The sequence below is a fragment of the Arvicanthis niloticus genome, chromosome 12 (assembly GCF_011762505.2).
Source record: "Arvicanthis niloticus isolate mArvNil1 chromosome 12, mArvNil1.pat.X, whole genome shotgun sequence".
NCBI classification, from domain to species: Eukaryota; Metazoa; Chordata; class Mammalia; order Rodentia; family Muridae; genus Arvicanthis; species Arvicanthis niloticus.
In genome coordinates, this window is record NC_047669.1 from 12,069,126 (window position 1) to 12,087,649 (window position 18,524).

General features: G+C 41.5%; 1 protein-coding gene and 1 long non-coding RNA gene across 13 annotated transcripts in view; one reads left to right on the top strand and one right to left on the bottom strand.

Moving 5' to 3' along the window:
• Lpp (LIM domain containing preferred translocation partner in lipoma) overlaps nt 1-18,524 on the top strand; it is a 597,622-nt gene that overhangs the window by 553,152 nt on the left and 25,946 nt on the right. The gene's annotated exons all lie outside the window — the stretch shown is intronic.
• Nucleotides 11,386-12,551, bottom strand: LOC143434004 (uncharacterized). Its single transcript, XR_013103146.1, has 3 exons — nt 12,381-12,551; nt 11,998-12,091; nt 11,386-11,724 (listed from the first exon to the last, which is right to left on the bottom strand). It is a non-coding gene; the product is annotated as an uncharacterized LOC143434004 (long non-coding RNA).

Consider the following 18,524-nt stretch of genomic DNA (forward strand, 5'->3'; position numbering starts at 1 on the left):
GCACAGAGCCTATTCTGTTGTCAGTGTGATGCATGTCTTAGTAATAACAAATGGTAGCAACAGATAATATAATAACTTGCATCATCATTAAACCTAGGTTTTATCTAAGGTTTCTAGGGGTTGTTTGGTTGTTTTCTTGGTTGAGTTGGGTTGGTTTTGACTTTTGGAGTATTTAGAATTTTCTTGCATTTTGGTTGTATAGGGACGGCCTGAACTTGAGTTTATGTGTAATCCATGTAAGCATGGTTTCTGGGACATACATTGACCAAATACCTAATCGTTCAGATGTGATACTTAGCCTTGTCCACCGAGGAAGTCACCTGCTTCTCCATTAGTGACTTGAGATTTCCAACAAATCAATTGCTGAGATTTCTTGGCTTAGCTCTTCAGTCTTCCCCCTAGGGGCATGGCCTCTGGCTCTGCCCAGCATCATGGCACAGGTCTCAGGGAAAGTGAGCCTTCTCTAGCTGCTGGTTCCCAAAGCAAGTGACTGTGCATAGGTTCCATTTCCCATAAGTCAGATAATACAACCCTAGTTCTTGTCATGGCTGTCAGTAAGAGGGTTTGTGTAATCAGTAAAGTCTGTGCCAACAGCTCCCACGTCACAGACGAATGGGCGCTGCAATTCATAGAGTATGACAGATTCACTTATCCTTCCCAGTTTGCAGATGAGGCAGTCGAGCCCCGGGAGACCTTTCGAACCAAGTGTCCTAGAATTTCTAGCAAGGCTAATTCCCACTCATCTCTGAGTATTTTCTGTACTCCCTCCTTTCATCTGAAAATAGATACACAAGTTGACAATTTATACACTGAAGCCACCCTCAAGGAGGCAAAGTGAATCCTGTGTTAACTATGACAGCTCACGTGGTCATAGCTAATGAGAAGCCAAGGTAGGATGCACCCTACCTATGGTACTAGAGGTACCCCAAAGACCCTCTGTTCAAGTAAGGAAAGTCTCACCGTGACATCAGTGGAGATAGGACGGGCAGCACGGCTGCAGGTACCCAGCAGTAAGACAGCAGTTGAGTATTCAAGCACCAGCCTTCTGCTCCGTCCTGGTAGCAAAGAAGGCGAGCCTTTCTAATGGCCTCATGCACATATCTTATTACTGTGTAATTCTGTGTACTTTCGATAAAGAGTCCACAACTTTTTTGATATAGATATTTGTCTACCGAGATTTATAAGTACTTTCAAGCAACATTGCCTTTTATTTCACAAGAATTCCATAATTGCTTCTGTCGGGTCAAGTTAGATTTTGCAAACCTCCAGGAAATGTTTGTTTTAATTTTCCTTAAGAAAAGCTTAAAGGGAGAAGTGTGCACTGGCAGTCGCTGTTTGGATTTCCCTTTGTGTAAGTTTGGCTTCTTTACCTCTTGAGCTTTAATCTTTGATGTCGCTCTTTAGGCATAAAATGAAAGATTATTATCTTTAGTCTCTAGGCTTGGAGGAGGGCGATGATGAAACATTCCTGGGTATTCATATTTCTGCAGCAATAATTGATGTGGTCTTAAAGCTGTCATGCTCACTCACCCTAGCCTTATATAACAAGCATTTGATGTGCCATGAGCTTTCAATTTTGTCACCCTTCCAACACTGTATGGCTTTCCCATGCATTGTTTTAGTGTGAGCAACCTGGCAGGGGCTGCTTCGGTAACCCCTAGCTGCACTTCTGCCCCTACAGGGTGCATCATTCCACTCTGCACACCGCAGGGCTACGTGCATGAATTGGTGTACAGGTAAATCTTCTGGTTTGACTCCGTGAGTACCTTAGTCCTAGTAAATACAGCACCTAGGTTTCCATACAAGCTGTAATCGGTACCTACTTACTGCCTTTTGGTATTCTATAAATGTTTTCTAATACATTCAGTAGAACCCAAATGAACAGAAATTAATCTCTAATTATAGACTAATAATTTTTATTATCTTCACACAAATAGCATTCAGTTCATAATTGGTCTGTTTCTTAGATTTCATGGCCCTGCTTGGTCACTAGTTTTTGAGATCCTATCTAACTCCTGTAATTTAAATCCTGTACAAACTCCACATTGCAGACTGCTTTGGGGGGAAAAAGAAGGCAAGCAAAGCTGAGTCAGGAAAAACAAAGAGATCCTTGCCTAAGAAAAGGAAGCCGGGTGTAACAAACCAGGGGGATCGTAGCAGCACATCCTTTTAGCTTTGGCAGTTTGGGAGAGCCGGAACCTCCCTGTCTGGTGTGGGAAGGGATGGAACAGCTTAGATACACAGATTGTTCTATGCAAATCCTCATGTATGCAGACCGCTTTTATTAAAAGTACTATCTCTAATAACCTGTGCCACGTCTTGTTTGCTCAGGTAGCTTTCAAATGATCGTCATTTTTTTTCCAACAAAGTTTGTGAAATACTTTTATATTATCTTATGAGATCTTAGTCATCTAGCACAATTATTAGTACCAAAGAACTTGGTTAGCAAGTTCTGACCTACCTGCCTCCTCTTCCAAAATAATCTAGAAACAACATTGGTATGAACAGCCTGACACAGAAGCAGTTTCATCCATACTGGGGATGCTTATCCCCCATTTGAAAATTAGAAATCTAATGTCTTCTCAGGTGCTGGAAGTTGGAGTCATTATACGGAGTGACAGTTTTTAGGAGCAAAAAGACTTTTGTTTTTTAGCTAGTGAAAATCTTCTAGGGACATTTTCCTTTAGCTTAAAATTCTCTGGGAGAGATACCTTAACTGTGCCTACAAGAAGCAAAAGGCGTGGCAACTGCACCGAGCCCCTTTGAACTCCAGCATAGCCAGCAGTCTGGGATACAAACAAGAAAATGTTTTTATTGGTGCTTTAATAGGATCTTATCTAAATATCCAGAAGCTCACTACAAGCATCGGTTGTCACTTTAGGCTACATTTCCAAGCATACATCTCTCTCACAGTGTCAACAAGGATAACTGATGTTTGTTCTGTGCTGTGAGCCCCCAAGGCTCCAACAAAATCTTCTGCACTTCACTCTGAGGCACGCATAAATGCTGCAATCACTGCGACGCTGAGTAGCACATCTGCTAAGGGGTTATTTAGTCAAGTAAACAGCAAGTTGACTTGGGGGAGGGCATAGATCACAGACCAGGGAGGACTGAGCCAGACAGGACAACACAAACCTCGGCTGAACAGTCCCCCTCCTTACTTCTGAACCGCACTTGCACCGTCTATAAATCATGAATTAAAAACTGCAGCTTTTCATATAAAATGGTGTTATTCCAGTCTCAAGATATTCAGAGACAGATTTATCACCAGAAAGAGGAGGTTAGGTTGACTCTGAACTCTTGATCCCCTGCCTCAGCCTTCTGAGTTCCTGACCTTACAGATGTTACCAAATTTATCAGAGGTATTTTTCAGTGGCCTCTATCCTCCTGTTCCCCAGGTTTTCCTTCTTCCGTTAGCCAGATGTTGGTGAAGAAACAGTGATGTGTTCAAATGTTTGATGAACGCCTTATATACATTTAGGAATGATTGTGTATTAGTTGGGACTCACTGGAACTTGTGTAGTGTGGACTGTCACTTTAGATTTAGAGAAACAAATCATGAAAGAAAAAAATGCAAAAGGAAGCCATATTGGCCAGGACTGGACTGGGTGTGAAGCCTGCCCTCAGAACAGTGGGCCTTGTGTACTTGTAGCAGGTAGGACCTGAGCTTGCCTCATTTAATCCAATTCTCTCAGCCTCACAAAAGAGACATTGTAATCCTGTCACGTTACTGATGAGGAGAATGCCATCGAGGCAGATTGTCTGTGCCATGAGAGTCCATGGGGCAGTCGTGGTACCCCACCCTGCCCTACAATGAAACACTTTCTTCTCTATTTTTCTTGGGTCCCCTAAGCAAACTCAGGCTCCCTCTGTACTCAGGACACAGGGATGTGATATAAGAGCCATCCCTGTCACTTGGGATGCCACTGCTGTGTTTGAGACTTGCTTGATTCCTCTGTGTAGCTGTCTGAGTGGCCCAAAATGTCTCTGGCAGGAGAGTGCTAAGAGCGTCATGGCTGTGGATGTATTATAGGTACTTCACAGAGCAGCCTATATAAATAGGTTATAACTTGGCAAAGTTCATTAAGAAATCAACCTCTGAAACCGGAACGCTCCCACCTTCAGTGTTTTTGACAGTGCTTTGTGAGTGTGGAGGGTAAGGGGGGTCGAATACAAGCATCTCTGATGCTGCAGGGCAGTGTGGGTAGTGAGAAGAAGTTGTCCTGAAATGTAGACAACCATACAACCATGCCCTATTTATGTCTCCTGCTACATATACCCGCTCTGTGAACCTGCTTTCTCAGCTACTGTGTGGAAGGGGGATCTAACTGAATGACCGTGTGACGTCTTGCTTTCTCAAAGGTTCTTATGAGTAGGAATTAAAGCGACCCCCGTTTTAGAGCAAAGTTCTCATGTGTCGGCATTTATGGCATCGGCCCTTTTCTTAGCTAGTCCAGGGGTCTTAGCTAGGCCTGGGTCACATGGCCTCTAGTGGGCTTTTCCCCTGGGCTTATTTACTTTGAATATACTTACTTCTAATTTGCATACTCATGTTATACTTATCAGTGGTACCAACTTTAGTGTTGCTTCCTATTCCTTTTTACAATGCTCTCATTTTTATTAAGGCATGATTTACACACAAGAAAATACTTAGGTCAGAAATGTTCAGTTTGATGAGAATGGACTGTTGTATTTATTGCTCCATAAAATTCCCTCACATCCTTTCCAAAGCCAGTCCTGCCTGTTGCCCTAGGAAGCAACCGATTTCCAACTTCTTGCTTTCTATTTCTTTACTTCCGGTAAGTTTCGATCTCTGTCTGTGTCCTTCTCCCTCCCACTCTCCCTGGAATCTGCCTTTTCTCATTCAGCCTGCAGTTTTTGAGACTCATTCATCCCTGTAGCTGTATCAGCCATCTGTTTCTTTTTGTTGTCTAGTATTCCACGAATATGCCAAATTCCACACTCTGCTATAATTAGCTTCTCCATTCTTCTCCACTCTTTTTCCATTTTTGTTATATCATAAATTTGCTTAACGGAAAATCATGGGAACTCGAGTACTGAATATGTGGCATCAATGTATCTTCTCTCAGTAATAAGGGCCCAAGAGGACCTGGCATTAGACACAGCTCATTGTCTCCTGCCATTGCATCCCTTCACTGGTGTTATGGAAAGGTAGGTAGAACATGGCCCAGCAGAGGAGAGCCCTGCTCTGACTTGGCAGGGAAACTGCCTACCTGTCTCTAGCTCTTCTGCTCTGTCCGCAAACTTACCAGGCTGGACTGGGCAGCCCTCCCGAGTTTTCACCTCTGGCATCCAGTTGTCCTCTAACAAAATTCCTCCTTGGCTATCACATCTTTCACAGTTGCTTCTGTAGTCCGTCTTCTGCATGTCTGTGGCGAAGGAGCCCAATGATCATCTTGTTGAATACAACGTCTCTGATCTCGTTCCTCTCCCATATGCCAGGCTTATATTCTGTATTCAGAGTTCACTGGATATTTCTGAAGAACATGCTGCAAAGAAGACTTAAAAAGTTTGAGTTCCTAAATTTTCATCTTTTCACGCCCTTACGATACTATCCATTTGAAAAGCCATTGGTGGGAAGGAGACTTTACTGTATTTCTTACCATACTTCAGAATTACGTGACGAGTCCATTCTTCCTGTCTCCCTCCTTACTGAGTTTTGGCTAGTACTTCAGTTCATTTTCTTTCCTCTTAGTTTGTTTTAGAATTTGTATAATCTGTGTCTAGATAATCAGATGATTAAACGTTCTCGTCTACCTGTTTTTCAACTAGCAGAATACTCATTTGTCAGTGTCTGTTCTACTTCAGAGCTTGGCTTATGTGCTGTGCTGTCTCCTCTCATAGAAGAAAAAGCCTTTGTCACACAGTTGCTCCCCTGACATAGAGGACATGCTTTCTTTCTTTTTTTCTTTTTGTTTTTGTCTGGTTTGGGTTTTCTTTGTTTGTGTTGGTTTGTTGTTGTTGCTGCTGTTTGGTTGGTTTCTTCTTTGTTTTTTTGTTTTGTTTTTTTTTGTTTGTTTTGTTTTTGTTTTTTGTTTTTGTTTTTTGTTTTGTCGCTACCCATGTCCAACCCACGTCCAACCCACGTCCAACCCACGTCCAACCCACGTCCAACCCACGTCCAACCCACGTCCAACCCACGGAATAAGGCAACAGCAACCATATTCTTCTTCAAGCGGTTTATTCAGCTATCCCTGTACAGCTTACTTCCTCTCTCTCTCTTCTTCTCCTCCCCGTGCACCCCCTTACAACCTTTTTTGTTCCAATCAGTGATTGCCACAATGTCACTACTAATTGGCCACTCTCAATGATGCGAGGTAAGGTGATCGGGTAGCCACACCTCTCAGCACATACAACTCCATATATGGAGTTGTCTTTTCTCTCAAGCAATGCCTATGCCAAGCACCACCTTGTAATGGTGAGAGCGGAGCCGCTTCCCACATTTTTGAGACAGAGATTCTCTATGTAACAGCCCTGGATGTTCTGAAACTTACTCTGTAGATGAGCCTGGCCTCAAACTTACAGAGATCTGCCTGCCTCTGCCTCTGAAGTACTGGGACTAAAAGTGAGTGCCACCTCCACCTGGTGACAACATGCTTTCTATGCTGTCTGTCTCCTTGTCTGTTTTAAAGATAAATGTTACATCAGTTTATGAGAACTTTGTTCTGAAGGGACACTCTGCATTTATTCAAGTACCTATCTCTGCCCAGGCAAACCCTGGAAGGAGATGAGTGAAGGGTGAGTCCATAGCATCTCATAAGTCAATGATATAATCATTTTAGATGACATCATACACACCTACCATTTTTACAGCCTATCTCGTTGGACATTTTCTTTGCAGCATGGTGGAGTACAAAGAACAGGGACTTAAAAATTAGGATGATGAGACCTTCCAGGTACTACTGTTTCTTAGACAAAACATGTAAATTTGTGATATGTCAGATAAAAATACTGCTGAGAGAATGACATAGCTACAGGGAGCTTGTTCTACTTCTTAGAATATCACAACCATGTCCTTTAGTGTTTATTGACATGCAGAGCTTTCAACACTGACTTTGGCACTTGCAAAGTAACTGTGCACTTCATTCTCAGATATACATGCCTGGTTCTCTGCTATAGTATTGTACCTCACCAAGTTGTGATAAGATTCACCATTTTCCAGTAAATAGTCTATGATGGCATCATCAGAATGCTTCTTGAGAGAACACCCACTGAGGAGCATTGAGGAAACAACCTCTGTGTGTAGAGTTGTGATAGTAGCCAGAACTTGGCCATCCTAGGACCTGGAGACCATAAAACTAGAAAGAAGGTTGTGAGGTAATATAAAAAACTTGAGAGGGGCTGAAAATCCAATGAACTTGAAGGAGTATTGAATCACAATAGAAGCCACCTATGAAAACAAATTTTCACTTTTAAGAGACATATTTGCCTAGAAATTTATAGTGATTATGTCTTCATGTTCTCTTGAGTATCTGTGATTTTTTTTTTTTTTTTTTCTGCATCATTAGAGCTGACTGGGTGAAAGGCATTTCTGAAGACACCTTACAGCCAGGTTCTTTCGTGATTCTCCTGTGCATATACACTGTGTACCCTCAATAAGGAGAAGCAATTGACAAAGATGCTAAACTCAGGGACTCAGAGCACCAATGTGAGGATTGGGAACTCTTAAGTCTGCTTCTCCCAGGCTGATTCTGTGACACTGGGACAAGCCATGTCACAAACAGAATACAGGAGGGCATATCAGTGGTGGACTGAGAACTCATCTGGAAAGATTTGCTGTGTGACCAAGGTGGTGGTGGGGGTGGGGGGCTTCTTGTCTTCACTCCAATATAAAAAAATATTTATAATCATTGACCAAACATCCAAAATATCCCTGCTTCCTGTTGAATCTGCATTTGTATATGGAGCAGAGTGTCTTCTAAATGAGATGTGGATTCACAGTTACCTCAACCAAATCAACTCTTCGCATATTATTTCCTCACTGATGAGCCAAAGGGCACTTCCTATGTACCTAATGCTGTGGCAGACACTTTGCTAGCTATAGAGTTGAAAAGGCAGTTGGGGGACCCATTCCCCAGAGTTGAAAATAGAGCGAAGAAAAACACTCATAAAACCAAGAACACAGTGAAACAGTATGACAGGGCAGAGTTCTACCTGTAAGGCATTGTTAATGGCAGAGGAGAAATGCATTCCGTTAGAGAGGGACTTGTTGCAGAAATTCTTCAGAGGAGAGGACATATATAATCAAAGTATGGAAGTGAACAGTCAGACATCAGTGAGAAGAACACTAAGAGCAGCTGAGAAGCCAAAGTATTGGTCTTGTTCCAAGGAGTCTTTGGCTGCAGTAGGGAGCAGACTGTCCTATTGAACATAAGAAAATGGGTAGGTGTCCAGCAGTCCCAAACTGCTTCTCCCTAGGGAGACCTGCATCCGTCCCCAGCAGGAAAGACATGTGATCCTTATGTTCCTTCTTTTGGCCATTGTCATTCCCCTGGAGACTTGAAATATATCCAGTTTGCATCCAGACTTTGTTCTGCACATTAAAACCTTAAGGCAAAGGGAGGCAAATGACTAGACTAACACCACAATGTACATGCATTTATGAAGTACATGAGTTTGTGAAGAACTGCTTCAGCTGAAGAGTCAGAAAATAACCCAAATGGTATTATTTCCCTCTCCGTGGGGAAGTAGATGCTCCAGGGCACCTCAGGTAGGTACGGGATTCCTGCTGAGCTGGTATCCTGCCTCTTACCCCTACTTCATTCCACTCTGACTCAGGTCTAGTCGATGCAAGGGGGCAGCACGTATATATTATGCCAGGCAGCTATGTATTTAACTATCATTAAGTTACTAAAGAGAAAAGAGAAGCAGTTACCCATATACACTCACACAAAGGGGTGACGTTTCTCGGGTTGATGTTTCTGATATCCTTCTGTCCTGTAGATTATTGCAACTCTGAGGTACGATCTTTAGTTAAGATCACTTGTAATAAGTACACTCATCATATATGTGCACATATTTTCAGTGTTAACTTTCTCTTATGAAATATTTGTTTACCAATTATGTAGATAGAAGTCAGGCAGGACTATGTTCAATCCCTGTCTACCAACTTATGACTTTGGATACATGTAAATTTATATATATATATAAAATCTATGTTTTACTATCTTTTATGAAAAAGTAACAATATTTTGATCCTGGAGTTACTTTGAGAATTTAATGGGTTAAATTGATTTTGAGAGAGAGAGAACCACATCCAGCATTTACCATGGAACAGACACCTATTACTGCAGACCTCTCTCTGCTTTTCTTTCCTTCTCTCTTCTTTAAGTCTCCTCCCAACTGAAGTCACTACCTTTCCCTGAAGGAAATTCAGGGTAGATTAGCTCCTTAACAAATGCTTTTCAGAACATCAGAGCAGAATTTTCAGCCTGTCAAACAAGCAGAGAACTGTTTTAAAGCTGTAGGTGCCTAACCCCAGGATTAAGGACAAACAGGCTCAGAAATCATTGTTTTTCAAACAAAGTCTTCAGATTCTGGAGCTGTGTGAATGTGCCTGATGTCCTCTTGTGTCAGTATGGAAAAGGGACATGGAAATGCCCTTTCCATGTGACATGGTAGACGTTACTCTGGTTATCTAAGGGGATGATGGGATAGCACAGTACAGATAGACAATGTTAGCAAAATTATGTATTTTCTAATGAAAATTGATGACACTTGCTAGGAGAAGGAAAACTGATGCTGATTCTATGCGAAACATCTTTCACCATTCTTGCAAAACACTATAAATAAATAAATAAATAAATAAATAAATAAAACCCTTAAGAGAAGAAATTTGATCATAAGATTAGTAATCATAATAACAGTATATCAAATCACAAAGAAGTAAATGCCATTGTTGACTGCACTACTTAGGCAGGGGTATACAGGACACACACTAGCTATAGAACCTACAGTGCTCTATTCTGGGTACCATGTGTTGAAGAGAACCAAGACAAACTGGAACTTGTGCTGAGAATAGTGGTTGGGGGGATAAGAGACAGAAATAGCTCATAAGAAAGGATGGAAAGATTCCAGGTAGTTATCCCAAGAGAAGGCTCAAAAAAGACAATATTTTCAGTATCCTTTAGAGTTGTTGCATAGAAAAGGCAACAGACTTACTTATAGAGGACAGAAGGAAGATTAAATATAAGCTTCGAACAATTAAGTGGGCCAGTAAAATGGATACCTTCCAAGAGAGTCTACTGTCCCTAGAAATGATCATTTCTGGATGGATAAGCCCTGACCAGCTAGGGGTGCTGTGCAGGAAATGTGCTTACGAAACCAACTGGCACAGATAACGGCCAAGATCTCACTTACTCTAATACTCTGCTGTGGTCCTCCATGACGCTTTAGCTGCTGCAAATCCCTTTGGTTATAGAGCTAATAAAGAAATATATTGCTTTGGTTAATTGAAAAAAAAATCATTTAAGAGAAAGTTGTTGTCTTCTCTCTTTTTTTCCCACTAATTTATTTATTCATTTTCCTATTGATGAAAGTTGTCTTCACATTCAGAGATGTTAGAATAGCGGTAGGTGCTCTGGAAGAGAATGAATCACCATGCAGGATCCAGTGCCAGAATGACCATGTTGTTTCCTGGAATAAATAATGACTTCAAAGGTTTGAAAACCTCATTACCCCCTCTATGGAGAAGGAAAGTCCAATATGCATTCTTACCCTCTGGCTTGTCAATATTTCACTCAGCATACCCTATCATTTTGAATAAAACTCTCTTTTGGAATTTTCAGTCTATTGATAATGAGACTTCCAAATGTATTCATTCACTATTTCATTCAGTCATTTATTCAGATATTTATCAATTTCTGCTGTGTTTTATGAAACATATTTAGTGCCACCAACATAAAATAAATTTAAATGTCTAACTTTGAAGGGCTTTTAAATATATGGAAGCTGTGCTGTTTTAATATGGCAGCCACCATAACTAGTTGTTAAAAAAAAAGTTTTAGTCATAAAGCAATCCTTTTTCCCCCTATATCCAGTTGGTCAGTCTCTCAGGCAGGAAGCTCTAGGTCATAGACACTTCTGAGTGTTCTGAACTAAGGCCTCTCAGAGTAGATCAGCTACTGTAAAACAAGTAGGGCTTCTCATCGATGTCCCCCCACTAAAAGTAGTCTCTTCAGTGTGACAACTCTGGTGTAGAGCCATCCTGTGGCAATCCAAGAGAAAACCATTTTGTGTGTACTGCAGAAAGCCATTCAGATGCACAGGACTCCACTGGCTAGGTCCGGCTCAGCGGCCCAGCTCTTGTTGGCTTAGTAGCATGTGCCACACAGGCAGATGGAGTACATTTGGATTGCCGATCTTTGGAGATTTCATGTAAACAGGTAACACTCTATGTAGTTCCCTACCTTAAAAGAGTACGTGACCACTGTGTGAAAGGGCAGAAGAATAGGTGGGGAAAGCAGTAACAGAGGTCACAGCCATAAGCCCTGGACCATCAAAACTAAAGCTCTAGAAAGGAAAGCATGCTCAAAGCAGAGGTCTCAATAAATGATGAGCAAGAACACAGAGTGTTTAAAAGTTTGGACTGGTTACTGAGCCTCGGATGGGAGAATGGGATACCTGTCTGGAAGGAGGAGGTCCCACGGGGCTCCAGAAGGGCCAAAGTGTCTACTTAGAAGAGCTGGGCTTGGAAAGCCTTCCCTGGTGTCAGAGAACAGACACTTAGAATGATCTCTTGAGCAATCCCCTCTCTGCTTTCTTTCCTGACTTTGATAGTAAACACACCGTCTCTGCTAAAATCTGCTTCCCAGCTAAAACTGAACATAGACTTCGAACCACCAAAGCACTTTGGATTTTTCTCTTCTTACACTCCACCAACAACTGGGATGGCATGCATTTGAACAAACCAAAAGTGATTTCACTCTTCTAGCTTTCAGAGCTTTTTTGGCTAAATGCAGAGTGAGAAATTCATACCTTTTTCAAACAGTGTGGGTTCTTTTTCCCAGTTCCTCTCCTCCATCTGGTTCTCTGGAGGTCTTGGAATCCAGGAAAGTGTTAGTTCACTGTGCTGAAATCCAAAAAAGACTGCTAAACTGTGAGAGAAAATTTGCATTCCAGAGACACCAAAGGAGTTAGTCCACAACTCTGTGCAGCAAGGAGCAAACATCTGTATTTTCTGCCTCCTTTGTCTTTGAGGCAGTTGGAAACCCCTGTAGCATGGAAAAACCCCGTACTCACTGAGCCTGCTGTACCTAGTCCATCTAAGCCACTGTTGGTGTAGTGCAGAGTGCAGAGAGAAGAACCAAAACATGTTATTATTTCATTTCTAGTGTCAGAAAATATTACAGGCGAGATACCATTTAGGAGAACAGCAAATCACTTTGCAGCCTGCTTAAGATTCCGTTCCCATGAATGAGTTCCGCAGCCGGTTCATGGCTGTCCCATCAGCAGGCCTGTACTCAGAGGGAAACCACAATCACAGCCCTGACATGGCATGTCACTGTGACCTTTCTAAGCCCAAGTGCTGTCTTTTGTCTTCCATTGGCAGAAGTGTAATTAGAAGGCCTTGTTTTCAACAGAAGCCAAGTGATTATTGCCAAATGTGCTCAAGTGATCTCCAGAGGATCAGAGTTAGCTCACTACCCTCTGGCGCTTCTCACTGACACTCCCAGGAGTTAGAGGCTTAAAGTTTTCCCTTTCTTTTGAAAGAAGATCATGTTGGTTCAAAGAAGCTTCTCTGTCATATGCATATGTACAAGGAGAAACCTTCTGTGACCCTGGTTGTTGGCTCAGACCACTTGTGGCTGTAATGTAGAAAATAATTGCAGTCCACACAGTCAGGTAGAACACAAGCACCATGCAGGCCTGAGTCTCCGAAAGCAGGCACGTGAGCAGAATGGCACTAAGAACATTTCTAGTCTTTGCTTGCAGATCTTGATTCTAATGGATGATTCAGGGTGGTTTAATTCTGATCTGAAATGTGCATGCAGGTGGTCATTACTGTGTATACACATAGCTGGAAAGATCTTCGCTTAAACTCACATTTTAGAATGTTCCCCTAGATGGGTCAATTACCCTTGATAATCAGATGGCGTTAAGTAAAAGGGTGTTGCCCTACTGACTGTGTGTGTGAATAATTTCAGATCATTTATGCTCTTAGGGAGTTTTTAAGCAGTATTTTTTTTTTTTTGAGAGATACATTTTTGCTGAGATGAAAACAATCCTAAGACCAAAACATACCTCAGATGTTATGTTATTTAATGCTGTTCATTTTCTTCTTCATACAACAAATACTTTTTGCAGGCCTGTTATGACAACACGCTGTTCCAGAGGCTGGTAATGTATTGGCCTTCACTGCCTGGTGACAAATAATGATACAGGCCGTCACTGGCAGGTGAGGCACAAAAGTGCAAGCACAGAAGTACGTGTGCAGTGGCTTTTCACTTGACAGAAATAATCTTGTTCATCTTGTCTTATTCTTGAACCATTTACAATGAGAAGTTTAGCACTTCAGAAGGTACCCAGTGATTGGATTGGGGCAGGAAACACACAAGAAAGTATGTTATTTGAGTCCTGGACATGACATCTTCATCAAATGGGAGTAGTACTGGGAAACCCCATCTCCCTAGTGACAACATTCTGTTATAATGTCAAAAGGGACAAGAAGCCCCAAATTATATATTTGTGAAGTGTTCTGAGACAGCAGAATGCTAATGATGAGCCAGGGCATTTTGTGGGATTGCCACTACAGGGAACTAGAAGAAACTTACTGATTACCAGAAAGTATGAACTAGAGAGAAGCTTGTGTGCCTTTGGTGTTGAAGACATAGATTCAAATCCTGATCACACTAAGATGTGTAGCATAGAAGTTCTCCGTTCTGCCTCCCCTGCCTGACTGCTGTGGAGATATCTGACATCTTCTGTCCACACAGTTGATGCACATGTCTAGGTGCCAGATATTGTTTGGTGGAGATAAAGGCCTGGAAATTATTTTCTATGAGGAAAAGTTATATAAAAGCAACATCAAAGCTAGCATTGCATACCAGGACTAAGTTCTTCCTTTCATTTATGAAATCTTAATTAACTATTAAAAACACATCAAGATACTTTCAATCTTAGTAGGTGAAGACACCAAATGTCACTTAATTCCTAGACTTTCAAACCCCGCCTCCTGAAGTCATCAGCAGCTCTTTGACTGTATGACAGGCTTGCTGAGGTTCTCACATGAATAAGTCCTAACAAGACTATGCCTTGAAGATGTTGTAAAGACAGCTCACTGTTTGGACTTGGCTCAGAAGGAAAGGAATTCTATTCTTTATTCCCCTTTCACGATAGTCTTGCTGGAGTTCTGTGATCTTTTAATTTGCCCGTGGCATGAAAGTATCTTTGCCTCCCTCCATTTCTCAAGGATTCTGACACATCCAAGGAAAGTATTTTGGAAGACCTACCATTCAACATGGCCTACGTGCTTTAAAAAGACAAATCACCTCTCTGAGCTTTATGGAGTACCTGTAATAATACCTTTTAATCAAAAGATTTGTTTGTTTGTTTGTTTGTTTGTTTGGATATAGTCTCTCATTGATCTGGAATTTGCCCAGTAACCTAGACTTGATGGCCAGTGAGCCTCAGGGCTCCACCTCTCACCCTTCCCAGCACTATGGTTGGAACATGTACCACTACACCTGGCTTTTGTAATTTTCATTTTTCATTTTTTGTGTATGGGCATGGGGCTATGTGTATGTTTGTGTCTCACATGGAGCAGTTTCTCCAAAGAGGGTATTGAATTATCAGAATTGGCGTTACATAATGGTGTGAGCTGCCATGTGTGTTCTGGATTTGAACCTGGGTCTTCTGGAAGAGCAGCCAGTGCTATTAATAGACAAACCATCTTTCCAGCCCTGCACACCTGGGTTTTTGTTTTATTTTGTTTTGTTTTAACCTAAGTCCCTGTGAATGAACTCAGGTCTCTGTGCTTCCTTGACAAGCACTTTACCAAGTGAGGTGTCTCTCCAGCTCTACTGTTTAATTTTAAAGCTAATTTATGTAATTCAAATATAAACAAAATTGTTATCTTCTACTTCATAATCCCTAGACTACGTATCCCCAGAAATGTACAATCATTATCTACATTTCTCTGAAATGTTTAGTTGTTCATATACATGTTCGTGCCTGAAAATATTGAATTCTCCCTCACCACTTCACAGATCTTTGTTACAGTATTCTACCTGGAGAGTGAGTTTTGTTTGAAGACTGGCTTGTCTAAGACATCTCTCAAGAGGGCTTAGATAATGATGAAGACTCTTGTTATAACATAACATCAATTCCAAAGAGTATTAAAATCAGTTTTCTTTTAAGTGGCAAATCAAACCTCACCAAGAAGAGAGGTATCGTTACAAACCACAGAAAGCAGCTGTTCTCCCCTGTTCTCAAATAATTCCTCTCCATTTTCTCAGTCATGTCAGATTGCTCATGTCTTCGTGAGAGCAGTATGCCCTGTGCCTTTAAGCAGTTGTTTGTAGATGTGCTTTCCTCCTATTGCTCTGGGAACTCATGAATGAGAGGAGGGTGTCTCAGACTTCTTTTCACTGCACTTCCAGGATGCACATTCACTCCCCGGGCTCTCCGCGATGGTAGAGTAAGTGGGGAGGCAGCTTATTAGAGGAGGCACATGAAGGGTTTGTTTAAAGAAAATTTTAAGAAATTTCAAGAATTATAAGCAACAATCCAAAGAGTTATACTCAGAAGGATTTCATATAAAAACTTAAACTTGAAATCCTTTTACAGAATCTTCAGTTAGGTGTTTTGTAGTGTGTGTGTGTGTGTGTGTGTGTGTGTGTGTGTGTGTCTGTCTGTCTGTCTGTCTGTCTGTCTATCTGTCTGTCAGTCTGTATATCTCTATGTATGTACATATATATGTGTGTGTCTCTATGTGTGAATGTGTGTGTGAGTGTATGTGTGTATGTGTAAAAAAGAAAGTCATGACATCACAAGAAAATAGTTTTGAGGGTTTTGATATCATCTAGCAAAGTTTAGGGAGAAGTCATAATTTTCATCTATAAAGAAGAATTTTGATTCTGATTAGAGAGTCACAATTTTGGGATAGCACTAAATTTGCTGTCATTATTTCTAGTCTGTTTGAAACACAGATACAAATATAAAATATACATCTTGATGTGGATACAGGAGGAAGGCAGCCGGAAGTGCATGACAAATTGTAGTATGAAATGTGCACTTCCGCAGGGAGGCGGGGCTGGTGGGGTTTTAACTATAAGCTCCTGGGAATTCCCAGGGCTGAAAGAAGTCTTTGCTTATGGAGACCTAATGCATAGCCATTCTCGATTGTCAGAACCAAGAATAGATTAACATTCCATAAGTGAGATAGACAGTAGAATTATTTGAATTTAAATAATTACACTGACACTTGAGGAAGAAATTTGCTGAATCATAGACCCGGCTCTTTCTGTGGAGCCAAATTACCAGTCTGTTTTAACACTCACACTTGAAATGTGCTTCCCATGTTTCACCTCATCGTTCATGTAGACAGTTATAGCATTTGTGCAGAACACTGAAGGAAATGAAGCATCTGCAGGCCCAACTAATAACTCAGGGACTCTGGAGACCCTCCTCTGGCCTCCTGTAAGCCTCAAGTATGGTACACCTGAAACTCACTTAAGCTTTACTGTCTGGCAGGATTTTACATGGTTACATAAAATAATTTTATTTTAAATAAATTATCCATAATTTGTTGGTTTATCTTCTAATTAAAATTCATGAAGCATCAGTGTTATGCAGAAACACCATTGTAAATGCTGAGACCCAACAATGAGTTTTCTGTCTGGTAGAGTAGGAGTTTGGGGGACAGATGGTCTTAAGATCACGATGTGTTTCCTGACTTCATTTCTTTGCATGTAACTTGCAGGTAGAAAGCCTAAATGCCTTCTGTTTGCAGTCTAAAGTGTGTCTACAAAAATACAGAAGTACAACCCGAACACTGGAGTTGCTCCCCATTGCATAGGGAACGGGAGGCGTGAATCTGCTTCTAGCCTTAGTCATGATCCAGGCCGTGGTTTCTGGTGGCACCTGGGCGGTGGTTTGTGAACACTGTGGTATGCATCTCCCTGCCTCCATGCTTCGACACTCCTTGTGGAGAAGTGAGCTTGGGCTGTCTTAGAAGGCCTCCGTGGTGTCGCTTCTCTAACCACAGCATTTCGGGGGAAGCACATGTAGAAAACTGTAATCTCTGGACTGAAGAAATTATACAGACATTCCAGGTCCTACTAGTTTAACTTCCTGATTTTCTCTTGATCAACTAAGGCCGAAACACTCTTAAATTAACATGAGATGTGGCCTCATCATCTTATAATCTTTTGTTTTGTGATATTGCTCATTTCACCAAAAAGGTAAGATCACATTTTAATTCTATAAAATTAAAGTTTTACCACAGCTCCCTTTCTGGACTTCAAGCTCTCTGAGCACGTCTGTCTTGATCGCAGGCGCTCACCCTGACCGGTGTATTCCTGTCTGCCGTGTTGGCGGTACCACCCTCTTCCTTTGCTCTGTGGCGGTTAGTGTTTGTGCTGCCTGCGTGCCTCATTTATATTCTGCTGCTCCTTCCAGCTCTTCTGCCTGGGAATTAGAAAAGTTATTTATATAACACCCAGGGATATAAAAACTACAACCAGATTGTATCTCAGAGTTAACAACAGTTGCACTGGGGAGTCTTGAGTACAAGTTTGTTTGTGATTTTCGTTCAATTTTTAGTTAAATTTTTGTTTCTCATCACAACTGGAGCATCATCATTTCAGAAAAGTTTATAACCTGTGCCTTTCGACTATGATTCCCTTATTCTTTTCTGCTTCTCTCAAACTTTTACATTTGATTGGAGTAACTGCTCAAAGTAATGTCTGTTGTAAAATTAATAAAATATAGATCTAGCATTGACTTTAAGTGACAAGCTCTTGACAGCTTGGTACCAGTTCCTGCCCGGGGCCATGGACTATGCAGGCCCAGGGCAATGATGACTATTTGTGTAAATGATGTAGCGTGTTGCCCACTGGCTTCTTTGAGACTGAAGTTCTCATTTCCCCAGCTGCTGGTAATATTGACTGGTGAAGGCTCATAGCTAGGTCCCTCTGTGTTAATTATCAGATGAAGGAAAGTACTTCAGTCAGAGTTAAGCACTTCATTCTTGGGGAGGCTCTTGTGTTTGCTGACTGATGCATGCAGCTATAGAGGCTCTCATCAAGAGCTTCATGAAAGAACAGTTCTTCAGGTCACTCCCAGCTGTCACATCTTCCTTGGATGAATCTAGGCTTTGGTTGTAGCTACATCATAGATGTCATCTAACTACTTAATCTCCCATAGATGCTAATCACAAGGATACTGCTTAACAGCTTCCTGTGTGAAAAGTTTCAAAATCTGTTCCATTAGGCAACACAACCTCAGACTAAAGTTTCGTAGGAAGAGAGAAGAGAGACCACTACTTGGCCATGAAGATGTCA